Here is a 24,979-nt window from a genome sequence, read left to right on the forward strand (position 1 = left end):
GAATTATGAAGGAACTTCGAAACCATAATGTTACAACCTAAGACTAGGAAGTAAAAATATAGAATTTTGTAAGATTAGCTATGGTAAAATATTATAGTTCTATGATGTGGTAAGTATTGACCAACTATGTGGAAATTCTAACTAATAGAAAATGATAGTTGAGGCTACCTTCATATATATTTGATAGAGTTAGATGATTTAATTATGATAGAAATCAAACTAGGGTTTAAATAAAGTAAATATATGAATTAGATATTTTGGTGGAGGTTTTCCTCATCTACCCTATATATAATTATTTACAAAACTTAGGTTGACATAATTAGCAATGCATCTTGTTTAGTTAGCTTAAGTAAATTTTGGGTTATGCCTTATCTTTAGATAATGATGGGATGTATTATAGTTGATTAATTTGAAAGGATAGTATGTTGATAAGAATATGACCTAGACAAAAGGATTATAATATGGAAAGGAAGTTTACATTACATGTGATTCTAGTGTGAATTATTTAGATTGTATTGTATTATTTGATTGAAGTAATGGTTCCATGTGATGTTATTGATCATGTTAGCATATGCTTACATATCTAGCATATGGCTTAGATGCCTTGGTTATACTACTTTGATACATTAAGTACTTATGGACAAGTGACATTAATTATTCAGATTATGTGGTAATTTTATGTGATGATGATAATCATGGCTTATGACTTGTACATCATGATTATTACTAAAAAGAATTTAATTCTGCATTTTTATTTGATTCCTATATTAGTGTATATAAGTTGATTTTACATTTGGAGTAGATAACAATGATCATGATGCATTTTTTTCAAGAATATGGATTTAAGGTTGTAAAAGAATATGGATATGTAGATGAGACTATGTGATTTAATTAGGTGATATTGCTACGTAGATTCTTCATGTTAATTATGTTATAATAGATATTGGGATTTACAAGCATGATGATTTTGTTACCACACACATTAATTTTTATATTTACTTGTAATGGACTACTAACATTTTCATGAGTGTGCAAGAAGTATAACCATGGATATTAAGGAGAACCTTTTCTAGGTGATTTGTTGTGCCATTCATTATGAAGACAAGGTTAACCCTAAGGAGGGATATAACCTATTTATAATTGTGTTTTAATTCATAAAATGGTGTTGAAGTGAATTGTGTGAATGTTAAATGTAAATTTGTACATATCCTTGATGGCATGCCTAGTGTTTCTAAAGTGATGTGTTTAATGTGGTGTCAATTTACATGTGTTGTGACATGACATGCCAAGTGGGATGGGTAGGTAGGTTGACCTTTGAGTAACCATGTAGGAACCTTGGGTAATATTTCTCATTTAGAGAGCCAAGAAGATTTTCCAAATCACTCATTTTAAAATGTCAACTCATGGTGGACTTTTAGAGGATAATAAGTGACTCTAGAGGGTAGTTTAGGCTAAAATTAACTTTCCCCATGGGTGTACTATGGATTGGGGGGAATTTTTACACTATTTTAGCTTCCCAAAGACCAATTATAACCTTTCAAAAATGCCTTAGAAGAGAGTAATGACCCAGGAGATAGTAAAATGTGTCTTTTATCAAACCAAGGGAAATCCACCTCATGATGAATGGTAGGTGAGAGTGGTTGAGGCCCTTCTTAGAGGAGTTTTGGAGGAAGTGGTATGTTAATTCTAACTCTCCAATTTTGGAGATCAGTAATAGAATTAGAAAATCCTAGACATCTTGAGAATTGACTAAGTGTGGAGAAACCTTGAGGAAGGAGAGGAAGCTTGGGTAGGTGAGAGGGAGCTCAAACCTGCCTTGTGAAATATTGGATATAAGGTTGGTACCTCGACCTTGTGAATCTATGTCATGTTGCTTCATAATGTGTTGCATTCCTTTATATAATGTAGAAAATTTTATGTCTAGTGAATATGCTTGTCAAGTGTTTTGATGTGTGTAAGTGTCTTTGTGTTCATTTGAGATTCTTGTGCTTTTCTTTCTTTTTCTTTTGTGTATGGGTATTTTCAAGGTGAGGCTCACCCTTGGGAGGGGAGATAACCTTGTTGGGTGAAGGGTGTATGGGGAATGCATTTGGGTGGAGAGTCTCTCCTTGTGAAGGAGAGGGATGCCATATGGGTGTTATGAGCCCCATATGCCACATTTTCCTAGGTTTTGTTAGGGTTTTATTTACTTGGGGGCCATAAGGCTTGTGAATGAAATCCTTGTGAAGGCATGTGATGGGTCATGTGTAGCCTTGTGTAGGCATGTGTATTATGTTACAATATGTGTTCTCCCCAATGTTCATTTCCACCTTCACCATTTGGATGGATCGATAGTGGTGCAAGCCTTGGTTGGGAGTATTGTGTTGGTATGTGACTTTGTAAATGTGTTGTGAAATCTTTTGTTTAACATGTATGTATATGAATGGTTGTAAAGTATGTGTTTTTCCACGTAGCTAAGGTTCTCCTAGCTTGGGGGTGGCATTGAAAAGGTCTATACCTAGGACAAGATATTTCCATGGGAATGATGTTTTTCTATATTAGGTTATTTATGAAAATTTAAAGCTTGGAGGAAGATTATTGCTGTTATTCCTACCTGTGTAAGAAGGCATTCTATTTACATTTTGTATTGTACGCTGGAGAGTCTCCCACTTTTGTGTACCCCCACATGTGTTAGTTGGCAAGTAATGAGAAAGTTATGCATATGATTTTATGTGAAAGGAATGTGATTGTGACTTATTAGGCCGCTATTAAAAAGTATTATGAGTTCATTTTTTAAGTATAGTTGATAGCTTGTTAATTACTATATTGAAGAAGGAAGAAGAGTAAATGATTTTATGTTGTAGAAATAATTGTAAAGTATAGTTGAAATCAAATAGATGTAAGATGTTCCTGATGGAATAAATGTGATACATTATTCATTGTTGTTTTTTAAGGAAATGAGGGAAATAAATATTTTTTAAAAATGATTTATTACTTGCTGAATAAAAGAGATTTGGAAACATAAATTTAAATGTAGATTTCTATTTAGATTCATAGAGTTGTAACATTAACTAAAGTGCAGATTGTTTTTATCATTGGTAACTAATTTTTTAAAAAAAATATTAGTAAATTATTAGTGTTTTTTGGTTGTAAATATCTAGGCATGACACTTGGTATTAGAGACCAGGTTTCAACACTTGGTTTTCTTTGGGCTTGTTTTTTTATGTATTAAGGAAAATAAAATACATCTATTAGAGCCCTTATGAAAATGTCACTTTCCTTTATGATAGTAAAAGTTCTGTTGGAGATAGATAGAGATAGATTGATTTTTTTACTAGAACAATGTTTGGGTCCATTTTATGAATAGGCTAAAACTCTTGATTAAAAACATTAATTTATATTGTGTTTATTTAAAATTTGGTTGAAATAATATTGTCTATTGTTAAATATAAAAATTACAAGCATCATCTATTGGAAATTTGTAAATTCCAGTCGTAGATTTTTCCTTACAAAAAAATCAATTACTCACAGTTAGGAAAGTGTCTCCTTTAGAGAAAATGCATATATGTTAAATTAATAAAAGAAAGAAAGAAATAATAATAAAAGCTATAATAATATATGTATTTATCTAATGCATTTGAAATAGATGATAAATTTAACTAAAGATAATAATAAAACAATGAGAAAGGGGTAAACCTCAATAATAAATCACAGATCTTTTATAATAGATTTACTCAAACTCTTTAACATTGATTAAAAATACTATATTGAACTCTAGATCATAAAAGCACAAGCAAAAAAATAACTCACTGCATAAACAAAGGGTAAAGTAAGAAAAATAAAACTAGGAGGAATAATAAGATTTTCTATTTTTATTTGTTTGTCCCTTTTGAGCCTATGAGCATGCAAGTTGGCCATTTCAATGTTTAGAATACCTTGTAAGGAAGGTCACTTTACCTAAACCCTCAGGCAATGAAAATGAAAATTGCCATTATCTTTTGGGGAATCTCCCACCCATCTTTACCTTGGCGCCTCTCTATATAGTCTCTACATAGAAATGTTGTTTGATTGTGGCCCCATTATTAGTAAACCCCGCCTCCTACAAGCCACCTATACCACCCAAAAAAAAATCCCAGACCGCATGGTGACATAAAAGAAAAGCAGTTATGGAGGGACAAATGTAGGGCCAATGACTCTTATATTAACTAGGAATGTTAATTCAAATTATTGAATATTTAAGGGTTTGAAATTCTTACCCTCTTGGCTAAACATTCATATTTAAATCAAAAATTTATTTTGTCAACATTAGAGGAATGTTTAAATTATAATTAATTAATTATTTACAACTTCTATGTTTGATATTTATTTCTTGGTAAATAATTTTGTAAGTTGTTATATTCAAACAAGGTTATTATTATTAAAAAGGAAAGTTAGTGAAAAAGTCATTAACTAAATTATGAATTAATTATATTCCACCTTGTAATAATGTTTGAACTATTTTATTAATAATTTAACCATAGTAAGAGATCTCTTATGTCAATCAATTAAATTTTAAAATAAGGATGCAACATGTATTAATGTTTGATTCAAATATTTGTTTTTAATTTTTAGTGGAAGATTTTTGATATGTAAGTAATTTCATGGTCTTTATTAATATTAAGGTATTACCAAGTTAAAGCATTAGCAATTCTAGTTAATAGAAAATATAGTTATACCTTGCATCTAACCAATTCTATTTTTATTGGGTATTACAACTATAATTTAATAAAGTGACACTTTTATTAAGTCTTTTGTATGGGGTTAGTATGTTAACATAGGAGGAAACTTATTCAATTAATAGAATAATTAATTTAATTACACATTAAAATTACTAAATTTAATTGAGATGTGTCCCTTAAAATATAAATATAAATATAAATTATTAATTTTATAAGTGTATTATTTAAGTAAGTAATAAGGTATCCTAATACAATAAATTTTTTGAGAGAGTGTACTAATGTGAAGGTGATCCTTGTAGAAGAAATATTTTTGAATAATAGAAATTATAATTTGTAAGTTCAATTATTTGGGTAACTTTGACTAAACAAGGTAACAAATGAATAAACATGAAGGTGAACAAGATTTTATTTAAATAATATGAATGCAAACATTAACATGCATTAAGTACTAAAGTATTAGATTTTAGAACACTATATATGAGTCTGAAAATTATAAAGGAAAACCCCTTTAAATATGAAAGTTGACCAATTAATGTATTTGCCTAGTAAAATTAAGTTTGTAGAAATAATCTAAAATGAAGTACTTTAATCTTAAGAGGGCAATTGAATTCCAAAAGTGAGATTTTATAAAGTAGGTTTAAATAATGAATTTTAATATAACAAGTAGTGAATGTTAATAAGGATGTCAAAGAAACATAGCTTGACTTAGAATTTAATTAAGTAAAATAGATACTAATATTCTTTAATCTTACTATGGGTATAGAATATTAGTGTTATGGGGTATTAATAATATTCACTATTGACAATAAGGTAATTTCATTGACAATGATGTTTGCAATTGACCAATATATTTATGTGGAGATACCACTATATATACATACTCACTCTTATTCAATGTTTAGGTATCTATTGACATTTTTTGTCACCATTTATCCCATTATAGATAACCAATCAGAGACATCTTTCATGGGATGAGTTTTATTGTTTTCAACAAAAGAAAGTTGTGCATTTTTAGGCATTCTTAGGTGCACAAAAATATTGTGCATTTTCGTGCATAATAGGAGCTGCATTGAATGAGTTGGCTTGTCAAATGAACACTTTTTTGCTCATTCAACATTGAAAGCTTGAAACTATAGTATATCTTTGGGCATTGAAGGAGTTGGTTAGATAAGTTTTTCATTGTAGGAGCACCTTTTTTGCTCATTCATCATCGTGATCTTGTGATGTTGCAATCTTTTATTGCGTGACATCGCAAGTCTCTACATTGCAAGTTGCTTTCATGCTACAAAGTTGTGTAGTGGTGTGTATTCATGCTCTGTTTGACATCACAAGTCTATTGTGTAGGAAGGAGATATGTATTGTGATGGTGCCCAGGCAAAAAATGTTGTGTATTTTTGTGCCTGCGTTAATTTTTCCTATTGGCTATGATATGACTCGAGAGCTAAGTATTTATTTCCAAGCTTCCTTTTTGGGATTTTTTATGCAATGTAAGTGGTTTTACTTCCTATGTTTCCACTTAGAGAGGGTATCAGCATGATTTTCTTGATTGCGAGAACATTTATTGGCCCATTTTCCATCATTTCACGGATCAGATACCCATGGAAATCATTTTTTTTTTTCTAATTTATTTTACTTGGGTTGTTATTCTTTCTACAGAGTACTTCATTTTTGGCTCATATCTATCATTTCAAGATCAAATGTACACACAAAATCATATTTTTTCTAATTTTATCTTGATTTTCACTCTGTAATCATAACTCCAGTTGGTGAGAGTTTGGATTGTATTGTTGTAACTAAGTTATGAATGATCTCTTTATAAGGTAGCTTTGTACATATTTTCTAGGTTCTTTGGTTGTATTTTTTTAGTAGCCTTATGCTTTGCAATTTTATTCCTTTTCCTTCCATTAATGACATATCTTGTTTCTTACCTTTTCTTTCCATTCTACTATCTAGTGCATGTATGTGCCTTGCAACGAATATTTTTATTCTTTTATATTTTATTCTTATGTTGTGTTAAATCTGCTAGTAGTCATTACATAATGAAATTCATTTTCCTTTTAACACTTCAATAAGTTCCAAACCTACTTTTGATTCCTTGGGAAATAGAATAGAGTTAAGATTAGTGCATTTGGGTGTTTCATTAATGTTAAGTGCAAATATAGATAGATGTAGTAACCAATAGTTCAATCTAGTTCATCTCTCTCTTTTAATAATTTACTTTCATGCAATCCTTCACCCTTTCCCTGAAAAGTGTTAGTTTAGGTGCATCTTGATTGTTAGGAAGGAAACCTTCTCTAGAGATTCAGACTTAGAGCACAAGTCCCACACTTGGAGGTTGTTTCTATATTACAAGAGGTCACTTGAGGGTCACACTACAAGCAAGGGTACAAAATTTTATGTCGACAATATCGTAACATGATATGAAATTGGACTTTTTATACAATACCTTGTGATGAGAGTAATAGGATTCCATTGGTGTATTAAATTAGTTGGGCTCTTTTGAGCATTAAAATTGATTATTTTAATATCATAATTATTCTATCATGATTATAAAACTACTTCTTTCAATATGAGCTCTTTTACTTATCCCTAGTAGTATAGGTGCATATATATAATAAGATTGATTATGGTAGTAACTCCTTCCTATGGTTATGACCTAAATTTAGATTCATGAGAAAACTTTATTATACCTTGATATAGTAGGAAACATAGAAGCCATGACAGTTATTGAATAAATAATAAATAACTAAGAGTACTAAATCCCTACCACTATAAGTTGAATTGAAATTTCTAGAGCATGGAAACAAAGAATCAAGTTATAACAACTTTTCTTATGAAAGGATAACTCTACCATGATGATGAGATTTAACTACTAACATGAATAAGTAATTGTATAATTATAAAGAAAACATGGGAAGTATTTAGTGAGATGAATCATTGAGTCAATAATTTGAGAGTTATCATTTTATGAAAAATTATTTGTTCATTGTTTTGATAAGAGTGTGAGTGAGGTGCATCAAATTTGTAAATTATGGTAGGAAATAATGGAAAGTTTTGTGTTATGACTTATATTATGAAAATATTAATTATAATTTCATAATTTTTTCTTTATGAAACACACACTATATTAGGAGGTAGGAGACCTCCATTGAATATGAGATCTTAAAGGACCCTAGTCTTGTAGATATCCACACCTAGAGATATAGTGATAGAATTTATAGTAAAAACCCACTCCTTAGTGCAATTTTCCATACAGTTTAGTCGAGACCTAGTAGGAAGGTTATACTAGGATAGCATGGATGTTATGATGACCTTACTATTATATCCTTGTAGATTCTCTTCCATATTATCCTAGGGTGTGTAGAGCTGATCCCAATCATATTCACAAGGACATTAGACCACCAATAATTAATGAAAACAAAGTACATCATTAATTGCAAGTATGGTTGAAAGAAGACCACCATTTCCCCTATCCCCTTGGTATGTCCACTATGTTCTTTTAATGTGAAAATTGTCTAGTAATTTGAAAATTATTATGTAACATGAAATTTTACCATTACCTTTGTTGAGATTTCTTTTATTCTTCTTGTTATTGCCAACATTGTGTAGCATAAGGTTGGGGCCACTTGGCTAAGTTTCTTTTTGAAGGTCATATTTTGCCTCAGGGATATCCTTATTGGTTTCAATTAAGGTTTTATTATTGGTACCAAACTTAAATTTTATTGGATTTTGAAATTATATATCATTTACCTTTGGCTTTTAGTTTACTTTTTTTAGGCATTTTTAAGTGAAGAATTGTTGGAAAATGTGTTATAGTGTGATTTATTGTAGATGAACATAAACAAGGGGGATTCTTGAAAAATTAGAAAAGGGGGATCAGACATGGGAATGTATCTTTTTAGATTTGAGGGTTAATGGAGGAGACGTCCATACCAAATATTGATAGTAACTAGCTTTGTAGAATCATCTTAGCAATTTTCGTATTATTGCTCAACTCAGTAAGGTTAGTGTTGAAGTTGATGAAAAATCAACTCCACAGATCCCAAGAATCACCTACATGTAAATACTTGTTACAGAAAGAGAGAAGAAAAAGCTATAGAGGCTAAAATTCCTAGATCCATAAATGAGACATTCTTAATGAGCAAAATGATAAATTGCTATAATCAAAAGTGAATGAATCAGTAAATTACAAAGAAAGATCAATCCTTATAAAAGGAGATTAAACTAAAGTTAATTAGAAAATATCTAATTACTCTAACACCCACCCTTAAGATAAATGTAGAGAGTAGCTAAAAACCTAGAAACTATTACTAGAAGTAGATTTGGGTTTCAGCAAACAAGGCCTAATGAGGTACCCAAGCATAACTAGATATTTGAAAAGAGTAAAAATAGATAAAACCACATGAGAAAAAACCTACTCCAAAAAGAGATGAAAATAATGAAAGAACTAGTGAAGGATGGAAGAAGCCTCCAAACTAGGGAATGTCATAGAAGATAGGAACAAAAGATGATCATGTAGAACACCAATAAAGCATGTAGAAGTTGCAAAGATATTTCAAAAGTAACTCATGATTTGAAGAACCTTCACTAAAATATAACCTAACTAGGTAGAGAAGACTAAAATCTGTATGAGTGCTCTCAAAAGATACTACTCAAATTAGGAGGTACACAAAGGAAAATAACCAAACTCAAAGATATAGATGACATGAAACACTAAAGCGTAAAGAGATGATCAATCAAACATGGAAGGTTCGACCAAAGTAGGAATGAAAAGAAGAATGTCTATATGGTAAATGACCCATCTCACAAAAATGCAGAGTTACACAACCTCTACATCCACCTAGTACATAGGAACAAATACTGAATACATAGCTCACTCCATCAAACCAAAGAAGAAAAAGAACCAATAGGAAGAGTCCTCCTAATGCAAACAAGGGTAAGATGACAAGAAATTGGAAAAGTGGGCAAAAAGAACTGCATGTCAAGGAACCATGATCAAGATGCACAAAATTATATATATATATATATATATATATATATATATATGTTGAGTTTATCAATATTTGGCATGTCATAAGGCTAATGTCATGGAAGGGACACTCACTGGACAAAGGAAGATGGAAAATAAAGGAAAAACATCAACCCCCATGGTACTTTAATTAGAGTAGTGAATGTACAATAAGACACAAGATATAATGAATCCCAATAATATAATAATATGCATGAGTGTCCTAAGATAATACTCAAATGAAAAGAAAAAAGAACGCATAACAACTAAAATAAAAATATAGATGCAATATGACACTTTATCTCAGTGTGTTTGCAAAAATGGATACACATGATGCCTAGAAAAGCCAAAAGAGACAAGGATAATATAATAGATAGTACAACCCACAAAAAATAAGCTAAAGCAATTAACTTGGACCAAAATCTAGAAAAACAACTAGTATCACTAAAAATATCTCAGAAAGACCTTTCCAATGATATAAAGAATCCCAAATTGGAGATTGGATGCTCAAGATATGTCTCTTGGAGTGCAAAAATGTACCCGTAAATTTGATAGTAGAAAAATTCATCAAAAATGCATCAAAATGAAAATTACCTATAGCATTATGACAAGCTCAGAACCAACTTTTTGGTGATATTTTTTTTGTAGAAAATGAAGTCCATAGACTTGAGATATGAGAAAAAATGTGAAGATAGGTCAAAATAGAGCCCGAAGGGGTGATGTGAGTGATGATGTCAGCAAGTGAAAAGCATAAATTTGACAGCTAAACAGTCATCGAGGTAAAAAATGCCTAAGAAAAATCCCTTAGCAAGAAAACAACATGCTAGAAAAAGAAGCTAGTGCTAGAAAATAAGTCCGTTGACCATAAGAATTTGGTATGTGGCAAAAAAGTCAATGATGCTATGTCAAATATCCACTTTTTAATTTTTTTTGGTAAAATTTCCTAATAAAGGAATACAGAGATAGATCAAGTGGAAAAAAACCACAATAGTGCATCAAAAAAACTAATGGAAAAATTGGGGAAAAGGATGGAGCATAAACCACCAGCAATAGCTATAGATCACTCAAAAAAAATCTGCCATGGAATTAGTGGTGGAACCCACAAAATGCATCGTACCAATTAAAACACACACTCCATGGTACTGACTAGTTCCAGAAAAGAGGGCCACATTAGGCATTGTTCCAAGGTGGGAGTGTAGTCATCATAGCCCATGGGGTCTGTTTGAGTGTCATCAATCCGTAACACAACCCAAAAAGCCCATGCCTAACTAGAATAATTAGAGATTAACACATCCATTATTGATCTAACTTGGAGTTGACTTGACCCCCAATCTATACATGCATGCTCTTAACATCAAGCGGATCTTGACATGGGTGACAAAGTTCCAAATATCCAAAAAACCTTGCCCAAGGTGTGCTTCAAGCATAACTTCATGCCAAACTTAGAGATTCCCATAAATTCATGTAAAGCCGCAAACCAAACACATAGTAGAGGTTATGTGAGTATAAGAGCCAATGGAATTCCAAATTACTCCTTCCAAAAATCCAAGTGCATCTTTCAAAATAAATGGGTTAGAGTTTAAGGAGACTAGTATGAGATTGGAAGAAATGTGATGCATTAGTATAGGTGCCCAATAAAAGTGGCTCCCTCTCCTCAAAAAATGTGCTCAAGATTGAAAATAAAAAACCACCTTCAAAAAAGATGTATGGTCCTTCTCTAAGTAACCAATGGGTGTATGCACATGACTTGAAGGGAAAAAGTCCTATCAGAGGGTCCACAGACCCAATTAAATACTTCCTCCACATTGCAATAAGAAAAACCAATGCTAAATGTGGGACTGTGCCATAAAATAAGGTAGGTCTAGTATGGAAAACAAAGGTGAGGAGTGCATTGAACAAAGGCCATTGACCAAGCTTGTAGATGTAGAATGTGTGAAGGAAAAGTCAACAAAACTGACAAGGGTACATAAAAAAACTCATGAGATTTAGTGCACACCTTAAACTAAAGAACCTACCAATAAAATGTAACACCAAAGAAACTATAGATTCTTTCCTCAAATAGGAGTGCATCCACCAAATAGGAGAATGCCACATTAAAAAGAAAGTGTCAAACAAGGAAGATGTGTGAGGTTGATCCCACAATGGAGGAAGAGGCTTGTGGTCACCTCAGAAGTTAGGCCCAAGGCTTGATGTTTAGCTTAAGTAAACTAGAGATATGCATGCATGCATGCATGCAATTTTAGTGTTTGTTAACTCTTCTATCTACATTTGTTTTATTTGTGATAAAAAATAATATCTCATGCAAATATCATAGTATACATTGATTTAATTAGGTGATATCACTATGCAGATTATTTAGGTTAATTATGTTATAATGGATATTGGGATTTATGAGCATGATTATTTTGTTACTTTGAACATTTATTTTTTATATTTACTTGTAATGGACTACTGACATTTTCACAAGTTTGTAGGAAGTATAATCATGGATATTAAGGATAACCTTTGCTAGGTGATTTATTGTGCCATTATTTGTGAATCCAAGGTTAACCCTAAGGAGGGATATAACCTATTTATAATTGTGTTTTAATTCATAAAATGGTGTTGAAGTGAATTGTGTGAATATTAAATGTAAATTTATAAATATCCATGATGGTATGCCTAGTATTTGTAAAGTGATGTGTTTAATGCAGTGTCAATTGACACATGTGTTGTGATGTGGCATGTCAAGTGGGATGGATAGATAGGTTGACAATGTACACTCAAAAGTGTCACACTCTAAACCCTTCTATCCAAACGATTCCATGAGTTTGGAATGCTTGGATGTCGGCTTAGAGCTCCCTATCCACGGAGTGCAAGAGAGTGTATTTCAAGTTCAAGGAGGCTCTCAGATGATCCTTAGAGATACTCTTCTTGCTAGTAAACCATGCAATGGGAGGTTCTAAAGACAAGATGCAAGAATGCAAATGTCTCAAGGAGTTCCTCAAGAATGCAATGCAAATGAAGATTAAGCTAGAATGAGATGCAAAGTGGAGCTATGCTAAAATATGTATGAGAGTGTTACAATACCATTATTAAGCTATGTTAGATTAAGCTACATGTAAAAATAAAAGCTAAGCTAAGCTAGAATGCCATGATGCCATGGATGAGAGAATGTAGACAAGAAATAGAAGTTCTCCACAAAGCTCCAAAGAAACCTGTTAGAAAACCTATAGCATAACAATATTCAAAAATGAGGATTCCCTTTGAGGGGGAAAGCTCTCTCCTTTTTAAAGATGTATGGATGATGGAGATCAAGATGAAGATGGTGGATGATCAACGGTTGAATTCAAAAATAGGAGTGATCCATGTGCACACACAAGTCAACCAATAGAATATAAGTTGACTTGTCATATAAGACAAAAGTCTCACAAGCCTTTTCTTTTAATTGTAAAATAGAAAAAGGACTTTATGTGTGCACTTTAAGTGGGTTAGAAGAATGGGGTGTTTTATTTAATTAAAAGGGGACATGTTCTTTTAATCAAATAATGAACTTAGGATAGTATAGTCAAACTATAGGTTATAATCAAATAAATTGATTATTAGCAATTTGGTCTAGGTAAATGATTAAATTAATTTAGCCAAAATGTTGAAAAGGGGGCTAATAGTCTAGATGACCATTTTTAGGTGATTACAGGTATGCCTAGTATTTGTAAAGTGATGTGTCTAATGCAGTGTCAATTGACACATGTGTTGTGATGTGGCATGTCAAGTGGGATGGATAGATAGGTTGACCTTTGAGTAACCATGTATGAACCCTAAGTAAGATTCATTGTTTAGAGACCCAAGAAGATTTTTCCAATCATTCATTTTAAAATTTCAACTCTTGGTAGAATTTTAGTGGGTAAAAAGTGACTCTAGGGGCTAATTTAGGCTAAAATTGTCTTTCCCCATGGGTGTACTATGGGTTGAGGGGCATTTATTGGCCATTTGAACTTACCAAAGTCCAATTATGACCTTTAAAAATTCCTTAGAAGAGAGTGAAGACCTAGGAGATAGTAAAATGAGTATTTTATCAAACTAAGGGAAATCCACCTCATGATGGCTGGCAACTGAGAGAGGTTGAGACCCTTCTTAAAAGAGTTTTGGAGGAAGTGGTAGGTTAATGCCCACTTTCCAATTTTTTAGATCACTAGTGGAATTAGATAACCCTAGACATCTTGAGAATTAGCTAAGTGTGGAGAAATCTTAAGGAAGGAGAGGAAGCTTGGGTAGGAGAGAGGGAGTTCAAACCAACCTTTACCTTGTGAATATATGTCATTTTGTTTCATAATGTATTGCATTCCTTTGTATAGTGCAAAAATAATATGTCTAGTGAATATGCTTATGAGGTGTTTTGGTCTATGTAGGTATCTTTGTGTTCATTTGAGCTTCTTGTGCTTTTCTTTCTTTTTCTTTTGTATATAGGTGTTTTCAAGGTGAGCCTCACCCTTGGAAGGGAAGATAACCTTGTTGGTGAAGGGTGTATGGGGAATGCATTTGGGTGAAGAGTCTCTCCTTGTGAAGGAGAGGGATGCCATATGGGTGTTACAGGCCCCATATGCCAAATTTTTGTTGGGGCCATATGGCTTTTCTTTACTTGGGGTCCATAAGGGTTGTGAATGACAGCCTTATGAAGGCATGTGAATTTGGATGAGGAATCTATGTGAAGGCATGTGATAGGTCATGTGTAACCTTCTATAGGCATGTGTGTTATTTTGCAATGTGGGTTATCCCTAATGTTGATTTCCACCTTCACCCTTTGGATGGATCCATAGTGATCCTAAGTGCAAGCCTTGGTTTGGAGTATTTTGTTGGTATGTGAATTTGTAAATGTGTTGTGAAATATTTTGTGTAACATTTATATGTGTGTGAATGGATGTAAAGTATGAATTTCCCACCTAGCTAAGGTTCTCCTAGCTCAAGGGTGATCTTGATAAGGCTTGTAGTTGGGAGGAGAGGTTTCCATGGGAAGGATGTTTTTCTATTGTAGTTTATTAATGAAGTTCTAAAACTTGGAGGAAGATTATTGTTGCTATTCCTACTTGTGTAAGAAGGCCCGCTATTCATTTTTTATTGTAATTTGGAGAGTCTCCCACTTGTGTATACCCCCACATGTGTTAGTTAAGGCAAGTGATGAGAAAGTTATGCATATGATTTTATGTGAAATGAATGTAATTATGATTTATTAGTCTATTATTAAAAAGTATTATTGGTTCATTTTTAAAGTATAATTGATAGCTTTTTGGTTATTATATTGAAGAAGGAAGAAGAATAAAGGATTTTATGTTGTAGAAATAAGTGTAAAGTACAGTTGAAATCAAATAAATGTAAGACATACTTGATGGAATAAATGTTGTTTATTATTTATTGTTATTTTATAAGGAAATGAAGGAAATAAATGATTTTTTATTATCATTTATTACTTTTTTAAATGAAAGAGATTTGCAAAAAAATATATCTAAATATAGGTTTATGTAAATTATTAGTGTTTTTGGCTTTTAAATTTATGGGCATGAGAATGCAATAGGTCAATATGTTTATATCTTTTAGTATGAACAATCTCATGGTCCTTCTTGAAGGAATCTGACATGCAATGACTATTTTGAAGTGTTTGTAGACCATTTTTGACACATACATTTTTGGCACCCATTGTGGGGCCCAAAAATTCAAATTTTTGGTATCACCTTTTCTTAAAACCACATTTTTCTATGTTTCTATTTTTGTATTCTGATGTGTAGACTTGTATAAGTCTTTTGGTTACTCATACAAAGATTGATTATGGGTTGTATGAGTATTGCAGGATACAACCCTCGTCTTAGGTTTGATTTTGAGTCATACAAGGTTTCTAGATCCCTATAAGAGTATTTGTTGTCTTGTATGAGTTTTTCCATTAAACTATTTACTCCGTATTACTTTTATAGATCATTTTCTAAATATTTTCCTAATGAATTTTTACATTTTTTTATGCTTACCTTTTTCAAATCTGTTGTCTATGTTTTGGATTTCATGTAGCTTAATATGGCAAGTGGGAGGAGCTAAGCAAGAGGAGTGATTCTAGGACCACCACCATGTATGGGCTTCTTTGAAGGATAGTTGGAGTTTCCAGTCAAGTGATTGGAATCTAAGGTATCAAATTTTGACAAGGGTTGTAGGGAATATGTCCATCATTAGAAAAGGGGAACACAACAAGACATTGGTTCAAATCTTCCTAACATCACTGGTATTTTTTCCAAAAGTCCAATAGTGCAGCTAGCTTGGGACCATGATTTAACCTTTATTTTCTCTTCTACACCAGTGGTTCAGCCAGTCAAATTTTCCTAGGTTGGTCTCCCTTTCCAGAAATGCTCTTTTAGAAATGTGAATGTTGGAGGGTTACAGTCTACAAATGAGAAATCAATTTTTAAGGGTAAGGCAATTGTTCAACCAACAAAAGCATTTTTTCTGAATTCATGTTTTCATGATTGTCATTTGGATTCAAAGATTCATGTTCAAAGTAATAAGAAATTTGCAACATCTAATCCCTTCAAGGGTGTATCATTATATGGAAAAGGTGAATCTTCTTCCCAAATTCATAATCTGCAACAACCACCAGTTCAAAAAAAGTTTGGGTGAGAAAGTGGAATTCAAAATAAATTAGCATGGGAATCTCAGAAGTTTGTCTCTGCCTCTCGGGAACCAGTTGATAGGGGATTTAATTCCTATACAAATAAGAGATTTAGGGCATAGTGAAAACCTAATCACAAATCTACTAAAAAATAACCTATTTTTGATATTTGTGAGGGGGCTCCACTTGTTCCATTGACACATTTGCAAGATAGTTTATTAACTACTCAAACTACGATGGTAAACAGTGAGCCTGAAGATCCACCTCCTATATAGGTAAACAATGGGCTTGAGGATCCAATAAATATTTCTACAACAGCCCCCTTCATTCCAAAATTGATTTGGTAGAAGAAAGTTTAGAACAGTGCTACCCAGCTAGCACTAAATCCTAAGCATGACTTGCATGTCAAATTTCCTTGTCACATGTTGCAGTATCCAATCAATATTCTTCGACAAACAAATTTTATTGGTAAACTCTCCTCTTCTTCCTTATTGATTTTAGAATTTAGGAAATGGGCATTTTCTTCTTGGTCTAGACTAAAGGACATTTTTTTACACTGATCTAGAAACCAAATTATTTATTGCCTTATTTACGTCTAAGGAAGTGAGAGATGTTGTTCATAAACATAAATGTTGATTCTGTCATGGAATTGGTTTACATACTATGATGTGGATACCAAATTTCAATCTGTTTGACACATCTATTTAGTTTTTCCCACATTGGGTTTCTTTCTCTCACTTACCACTTGAGAATTGTGATCCAGAGATAATTGAGATTATAGCCAACAAATTGGGCATTCTCTTTAAACATGATCTTATTCCTTTTGAATGCTCTAAATTGGAAGTTAGAGTTTTTTTGCTAATTGATATGAAATTTTTTTCCCCACCTCTATATCTCTCATATCTCAATGGGGTAATTGGTCTCAGATAGATAATATTCAGGATGCAAGTGTAGTCAACAAATTTCAAGATAATCTTGGGCATTTTAACACCATGTGCCAATCAGTTGATTTAGATGATATAAAAATATGCTTAGATCATTGTTTTGATCCAAAGAATTTCTCTTAGAGGACTCATAATCAGAATGTTCAATTTAATTCAAAAAAATTGGTCAAGGACACTCAATTAAATTCAGGAGACCGGGTTATGCAAGACCAAGTTTTTGTTCATAGAGAGCTGGCTAAGCAAGATCAAAAGAAAAGGTTTATCTTTTTGCATTCTCTTCATTAGATTATGAAGTTTCTTTAGCAGATCTTTAATTGCTCAAAGGTAGCTATGTTGGATGCACTGATTCCTATCTTGGATTGCTATTCAGATATGGATCCAAAATTCATTGCCTCACCGAATTTTCATAAAGTTCTGGTTCCAAATTCACTTCAATTTGTCATCTTCTGAAATAGGAGTTCCTCCATATCTATATTGCCTATTCAATTTTTAACTTTTCATCTTTCTCCTATAATTTTGAGCCATATAGGTGATCAAATTATATCAAAAATTGCCACATCAATGTTGGTCAAATAAATAGTATTGAAAAATGAGTGTCAACACACTTAACCATTTTCATCATACATGTCAAGTACACAATAGATGCTAAGCTAGAATTTCAATAGGTGTTGAGTCACAGTTAGTGTTGAGTAGATTATAGTATAGTATGTGCCAAGAAATATAGGAATTGTTCATGTGTCGAGTAACAGAATCATTCAGATGTCGAGCAACTCAGAACAATATATGCCAAGTGATACATGATACAACAGGTGATGAGTAAACTAGGAAATGTAGTTGATGCTGAGAAATCCAGAAATAGTATGTGCCAAGCTTCAGTAACACTTCATGTGCTAAGCAATGCAAGATCAGCATAAGAGTTTGTACTTGCACAAACTAAGATGTAAACTATTTTTGGAGTTGACTTAGAGAAATTTCGAAGGAGAAAGAGGATAAGGATGAGTCATTTGTATTCCCTATGAAATCTACATGCAACCAATTAGAAAAAATGGTGAAGGCATGCAACTAATGAGAAAAATGCAAAATATGAGTGGGAACTTGAGATTCAATTTGGATCATAGATCTATACCTAACCCTAAGTCTCTATATTCTTTATAAGGAGGATGAATGCACCATTGTATGTATGGAGGAAAAGTTGCATAAGGGGAGATTATAGTGAAATTTTAGTATGAAGAGAAAAGAATTAGTGAAAGGGATAGCATTTATATCTAGTTGATCATAGCAGAATAGGGGACATATTCAGAGATCAGATCAAGCAAGGATCAAAAGAGAAAGAGGAGATCAAATGCCTAAACCTAGAAATTTGAGATTGCATCCAATCAAGTCAAACGTCTAATGCTCTCTCAAAATTGTATTAGAAATTGAAATCCTATGATGATAGGTTAGCTTAATAGCTAGGTAGGAGAGTCTTTGAAGAAGGACAAGCAAATCCTATGTATTAGGTAGGTTTAACAACCTTTATGTAAATCCTTTAACAGGGTGATACTTCTTGTAAAGTGTTTGTAAATCCTTTCAATAGGTCACTATTGACACAGTGTAAAGCCTTTAATAGGGCAGGCCTTTAATAGGGAAAACCATCAGAAGTGGTTGAATTTATTGCTCTAGTAATTTTGTGGGTGTCATCCCCACCCCAATTTTACCTTCTTATTTATGGAGGGTTTCTGGGTCACCAAAATCTCTTGTGTTATGTGTTGATGCATGCTCTCATTTTATGTTTGTTTACTTGCATGCATTTTAATTTCAATTATATGTTATTAAAAGTTTGAGAGGATAACAATTGGTACTTCTGATTCACCACCCCCTCTCAGAAGTACTCTTCCCATTTGAATATTCCAACAATTGGTATCAAAGCTCTAGTTCTCATAAGGAGAAGCCCAACAACTTGGATAAAAAGGTCAAAAAATGGAAGTCTTCAAACTTGGGAAGATTATTGACAATCAAGTGATTGATGTGCAACTAGCACTACACAAAGTAGAGGAAGCCAGGAAGGAACTGAGAAAATATTTGAAAAAAAGAAAGGAGATAGCCATAGCTGAAAATGACATACATTACAAGGAGATTGATACCACACTGTATTTGCCAATGGAGATTCCAAGGAATTTGATGTAGCAATGGTAGAATTAATGGAGAAAAATAGAGCACAAGCTGAAGAAATCATATTACTCAAGCTCGAACAAGAATCACAAGCCATAATGCTTTGTGAAGTAACTGAACAAAAGAAAAGAGCTATTGAAGACAAGGTCATGGTAGAAGATGACAAAATAAATCTCATCAATAGACTAGAAGAGAAGACAATTGAATTTGAAAAGATTCTAAACATGCAGCTAGACACCTTGACCCAGATGATGAATACTCATCATGAGCTGAACATGAAGGACATTGAGATCTCCACCTTGAAGTTGTAGAATGAATTGAAGAGAGAAAGGGAAATAGAAGAAAGCTACGACAAACCCAATGAGGCCATCAAGTATTTTGAGCAATTTCTGAAATCACCAAGGGCTAGTAATGATACTTAAGGACTTGGCTACATCAGCACTGAATAAGGAGAATCATCTAAGAATGTAGAAGAAAGATTAAACAAAGGTAAGAACACTAAGTCCACTTGTCATTTCTGTGGTAAAAAGGGACATACCTCTAATATGTGCAAAAGCAAGAATGGTTATCAGCATGATAAGCCCACAAATGCAAGTTTTTGTCACAAGTGCGAAAAGCAAGGACATCAAGCACATGAATGTAGAACCAAGACACTAAGATTTGAAGGTCACTACTACAATTGCAAAAAATATGGACATAGAGCCTTTGAGTGCAGATCAAAGCCTATGTGGACACCTAATCAACCTGAAAGAAGAACCAATCATGTACATCACTACAATTGGGATTACAACACCACATATAGCTATCATTATTGCCAAGAGTATGGACACATTCCTAAAAATTGCATAAGAACACATTTTAAGGGAAATTATAGCAGATGGTTAAATCAAACTACTTGTTTTAGATGCTTAAAGATTGGTCATATCAGTAGGAACTATCCAAAAAAAGTCAAAGCACCCAAGACTGAAGTTAATAAGGGCAAAGAAAAAGTTAATATGGAACACATCAGGGAAGATATGAAGAAGACATGGCAGAAGAAAGGTGAATGCAACACATCAAATGGATAAATCACTTCACCCAAGAGGTCAAGTGATTACACCTCATCAAATTAAGCATTAGAAAGACACAAAGGGCTGATACATATAAAGATGTATCATACATCAACCCAAAAAAGAACATAGGAACATTGCAAAGAAGAAATCTGCATAAGTTAGGATGCTAGGATAAAAGTTGAAAGATGATACTGAGCTATCTTTGGTTGCCAAGTAAAACTCCAGAACAGGCCAAATTAAAATAGTCTAGTGGATGTCGAGTAATGAGATAATAGTAGTTGCCAAGTGAGTGAAATACAGTTGATGCCGAGTTGAAAAATCCTTTGGAAGCTAAGTATATAATTGTAAAGCATGAATGTAATAAATGCTAGGTTTCAAGCCTAATAAAAGTGAAAATCATTCATTTTCACAACATTCAATTGAAGAGCAAAAATTAGAAGAGCTAAGAGACAATCAAGCATCTACCTTAAAATCACTCGCATCAAATGCAACAAAGATTCAACATGAACTCATCAATTTGAAGGTATTTATTAAGTACTGAGCTACGCAAAGTTTCAATTTTTAATACATTTTAAAGCCCTAGTTTGGTAATATGGTTTCTAGCTCAAGAAACCCTAAGGCTAAGGGAGATCATGAGATTCAACTGGTTAGCAATAAAGTTAAACAGTTTGAATTCAAACCAATTACTAAAGTAGCTTATAAAAATGACTCAGCTGGCGCACTATCGATCATTCCACCCAAAGTCATCATGGTTCAAGATGTAAGAAAATGCTACAATTGTAAAATTGGTGCCATAGGTGACCTAGAAATCTTTAATGCCTATGATAAGTTATGTGAGAATAAGATATTGAAGGATGAGTTTTCAATCGTTGAGAAGAAGGGTTTAACTAAAACCCTAGTTTTTACCATAGTGTTTAAAATAGAATGGATTTGCATTGTTCTGAGCCAAATTCATGATGGATGTCTATGGCTAGAGTCAGGACCAGTCAAGATCACTAAAAGGATTGTGCATAGGGTTACTTATCTTCCAACCCTAGATCAATGAAAAACATTGAGAAGTGATAGAAAGGAGGTAATTGAGAATAACACATGTGCAAAATGGAACAATAGGGGAATGGCTATTGATACTATGAATTGCCCCCTACTTGACTTTGTTGTGAGGATAATTTCACATAAATTTTATCAGTCCAATAGACTAAATAGTGTTCCCTACATAACTATTGATGTGGCATACAAGTTAGTAAAGAAAGATCACACCTATGATCTAGCTGAACTCATGTTGCAACAAATTAGTGAGAACTTAGGAGCCATAAGGAGATCAAAAGGTGCACAGTGTAAAATTGGCTTAGTTCTCATGTGCATATTCTTTTATTTGATGGAAGAATTTCCATCAATTGGGAAGGTTAAATGGAACTCTAACAAGATAACAGTCACTTAAATTAATGAGTTCATTGATCAAATGGGAGACAATTTTGAAGCCCAGATGACTAGCTATTTTGAAGACTTTAGGAAGTCTATGAAGCAAAGGATGAGGATACCAGTCTCACTAGTTGAGAAACATGTCAATAACATATGCTTCTTGGTTGATATTGACTTCACATACATTCAAGCTGCAATACCGAGGGTAAGATGGCTAAGACCATTAGGATATGAACTGGATATTGATGAAGCCTCAATAGCAATCACATCATTGTTAGTAGAAGAAATTGATAAAGCAGCTCCTCATTTTGAAACTTATGATGTTGTTAAGTCCAAAATTGAGATAGAACTAAAAATTGCTTTAGTTATTAAGAAGAAGGATAAAATGGTGAGGAAAAATAAAGAAGACATTTGGAGCCAATATTGAAGGTGAAGTAGAAGAAGTGGAAGAAGTGGAACGAGATAATGAAGAAGAAGAAGAAGAGCAAGGGCAAGAGATAGAAGAGATGACACAAGGGCAAGAAGAAGACAAAGAGGAAGGTGCCGAGGAAGAAGAAGCTGAGGAAGCACCTACACCTGCCGAGCAGAAGAAGAGAAAGGAAAAAACACAACCTGTAACTAAGTCAAAGCCCAAGAAGGTAACAAAATCAGCCCCAACCAAGATACCTCTAACTAAGCCAATAGAAAAAATAGTCACAACAAGAGCATCAAATCAAAAGGCCAAAGAGGTAGCAAAACAAAAGAAGAAAGCTACTGCACAACCAGTAGAAGAGCCCAAGAAAAGAAGAAGATATGTGGCTCAACCAAACACAGATGATGAAAGGACAAAATCTGAAGATATAAGTCAATTTAAAGTGGTAAGTCATCCACCAAAGTCTTCTATTGATAAATTATGTGCTAAGATTAGGAATGGAGACTTAAATGATTTGAAGAATGTAAATTTTAATAAGCTCACAAAAGATGAGCAAAATAAAATAGAGATATCTATCTATAATATGATGGTAGAATATAAACATACACCTCTTGAACTAGATAGTTCATTGCCAAAGGAATTATACAAGATTGTCGAGGAAAAATGGCATTTTTGTCTACAAACTGAGAAAGAAATAAGGGAGTCTACCTTAGCAAGGATGTTGCATTATTTGACTAAAATTCAAATAAAAAATGCAATCAAAAGGCACAATAGTAGATTTACTCCCACGTACAGGGCATTTAGTATTCTAAAAAGTAAAATTGAAGAGGTTGTGAGAAAAACCACAAAAGTGTGGAAAATTATCTACAAGAAAATTCATGATGTATTTGATGAAGAATACAAGGCAAAAGTAAGTGCCAAAACAAAGGAAATAAAAAAAGAAAGAAGAAATAAGGTAGAAGAGAAGAAAGTGGAGGAAGAAAAGAAGGATGAAGAAGAAAACGATAAAGAAGAAAAGGAGGAGGAAACAAGTAAAGAAGAAGAAAAGGGGATAGGTGAGTAACAAGAACATAGTGTGCAAGACACACAATTGCCACCTCCCAGCCCTCCTCACTCAACTACTACACCTATAGAGATAGTCATCATAAAGGATGTTACTGAAAAAAATAGCTCAAAACATCAACCCACTCACTAAAGAGGATCTCTCAAATATCCTTCACCAATCTACTCTATAGGCACAATTATGCATAAATCCTATATTGGTGAGTGTAGATGAAATACAAAGAGCAGTAGTTACACCACAAAGTCAGAAGGTGAAGTCAAAGGTATAGCCTTTTACATATACATTGCCACCACCACCTCCACCAAGTGTAATTACAGATAATGTTCAGATGCCAAGTACAGAGGAGAAGAAATTAGATGAGAAGGATGATGCAACAAAAGAAAAGGAGCAGGCCACCATTCAGACATTAGTAGAATTACCAAGGACTAGCACTCCTACTAAGACTATTAAGGAGCCAAGCACTAAAGCTATTCCATTGCAATTTTCCATGCCAGGATCGAGTTCAACAAGAGTGGATAGGGTTCTTCACTATGGAGACCTTGAACTAGATGAAGAAATTGAGATACCCTCCTATGACTCCAAAACTATCACAATGGTACAAATGACTGAAATGTAAAATGCATTGGATAGAAGGATGAGGAAGGAAATTTTGAGAAAAGAGTTTAAACATAAGCAAGCACTTCATGATATGAAGGACATCTTCATGGATGCCTTCAACTTGCAGTCACCAAATGAAGGAAAACCAATAATTGAGAAACTATCAAACATAGATGATCAAGTGACAAATGAGGACTAGGACACCAATGTTAAACTAATGGAATGGTTAGAAAGAAAATTTCAAGGCAAGGTTAATGAGAAGATATCAAGTGGCATTGCACTTGAATAGGTAGAGTTGGCCAAGACAATTGATAAGGCCAAAATTGTTCTGGAAAATATTTTTTCATTATGTAGGAAGTTGTGCAATTTTTCAAATTTCACACAAGAAACTAATCAACAAATAATGAGCTTGGAAAGGAACTTGAAAATCTCTAGTATACAATTACCTAGAGATCCAACTCAAAGTGAGAAGCATTTTGCATAGACACTTCACACACAAAATGAGTTATCTATGCTAACAATAGAGGAGGCAAATATAAAGAGTAAATTGATGCAAATCCAGTCCTCTATAACTCCTCATTTAGAAGTTCCCCACAAGGAAAAAGTTTATGCTGAAACAATATTAAAGAAAGATCCCAATCTTTCTACCCTTGATGGAATTTTACACCTTGCTACAGAGACTACCATCCATCACAAGCCATTAGACATTGCTTTGGAGAATTGGGATGCAGCTCTGAAAACAAAAATGGAGGTAAATAGATTTTTTTTTGGCTAAATATGCTATTACTCCATAGAACCCTTTGGCATTAGTGTCAAAAAGAGGGAGAATGAAAAAAGAGGGAGAAATAAGAAAAGGAGGACATATGTAAATACTATGGGTAATTACCAAATTTTAACAAATTTTGATCATTCTTTCATTCTAAGAATAAAGTGGAATGATTGTAAATAGCCAAAAAGGGGAGACAAGGAGTGAAGAAGAGATGTAAAATTTTGGTAATCACATGGAATATA

The sequence above is a fragment of the Cupressus sempervirens genome, chromosome 1 (genome assembly GCF_028749045.1).
Source record: "Cupressus sempervirens isolate cs-2001-9-10 chromosome 1, ASM2874904v1, whole genome shotgun sequence".
Classification (NCBI taxonomy): Eukaryota; Viridiplantae; Streptophyta; class Pinopsida; order Cupressales; family Cupressaceae; genus Cupressus; species Cupressus sempervirens.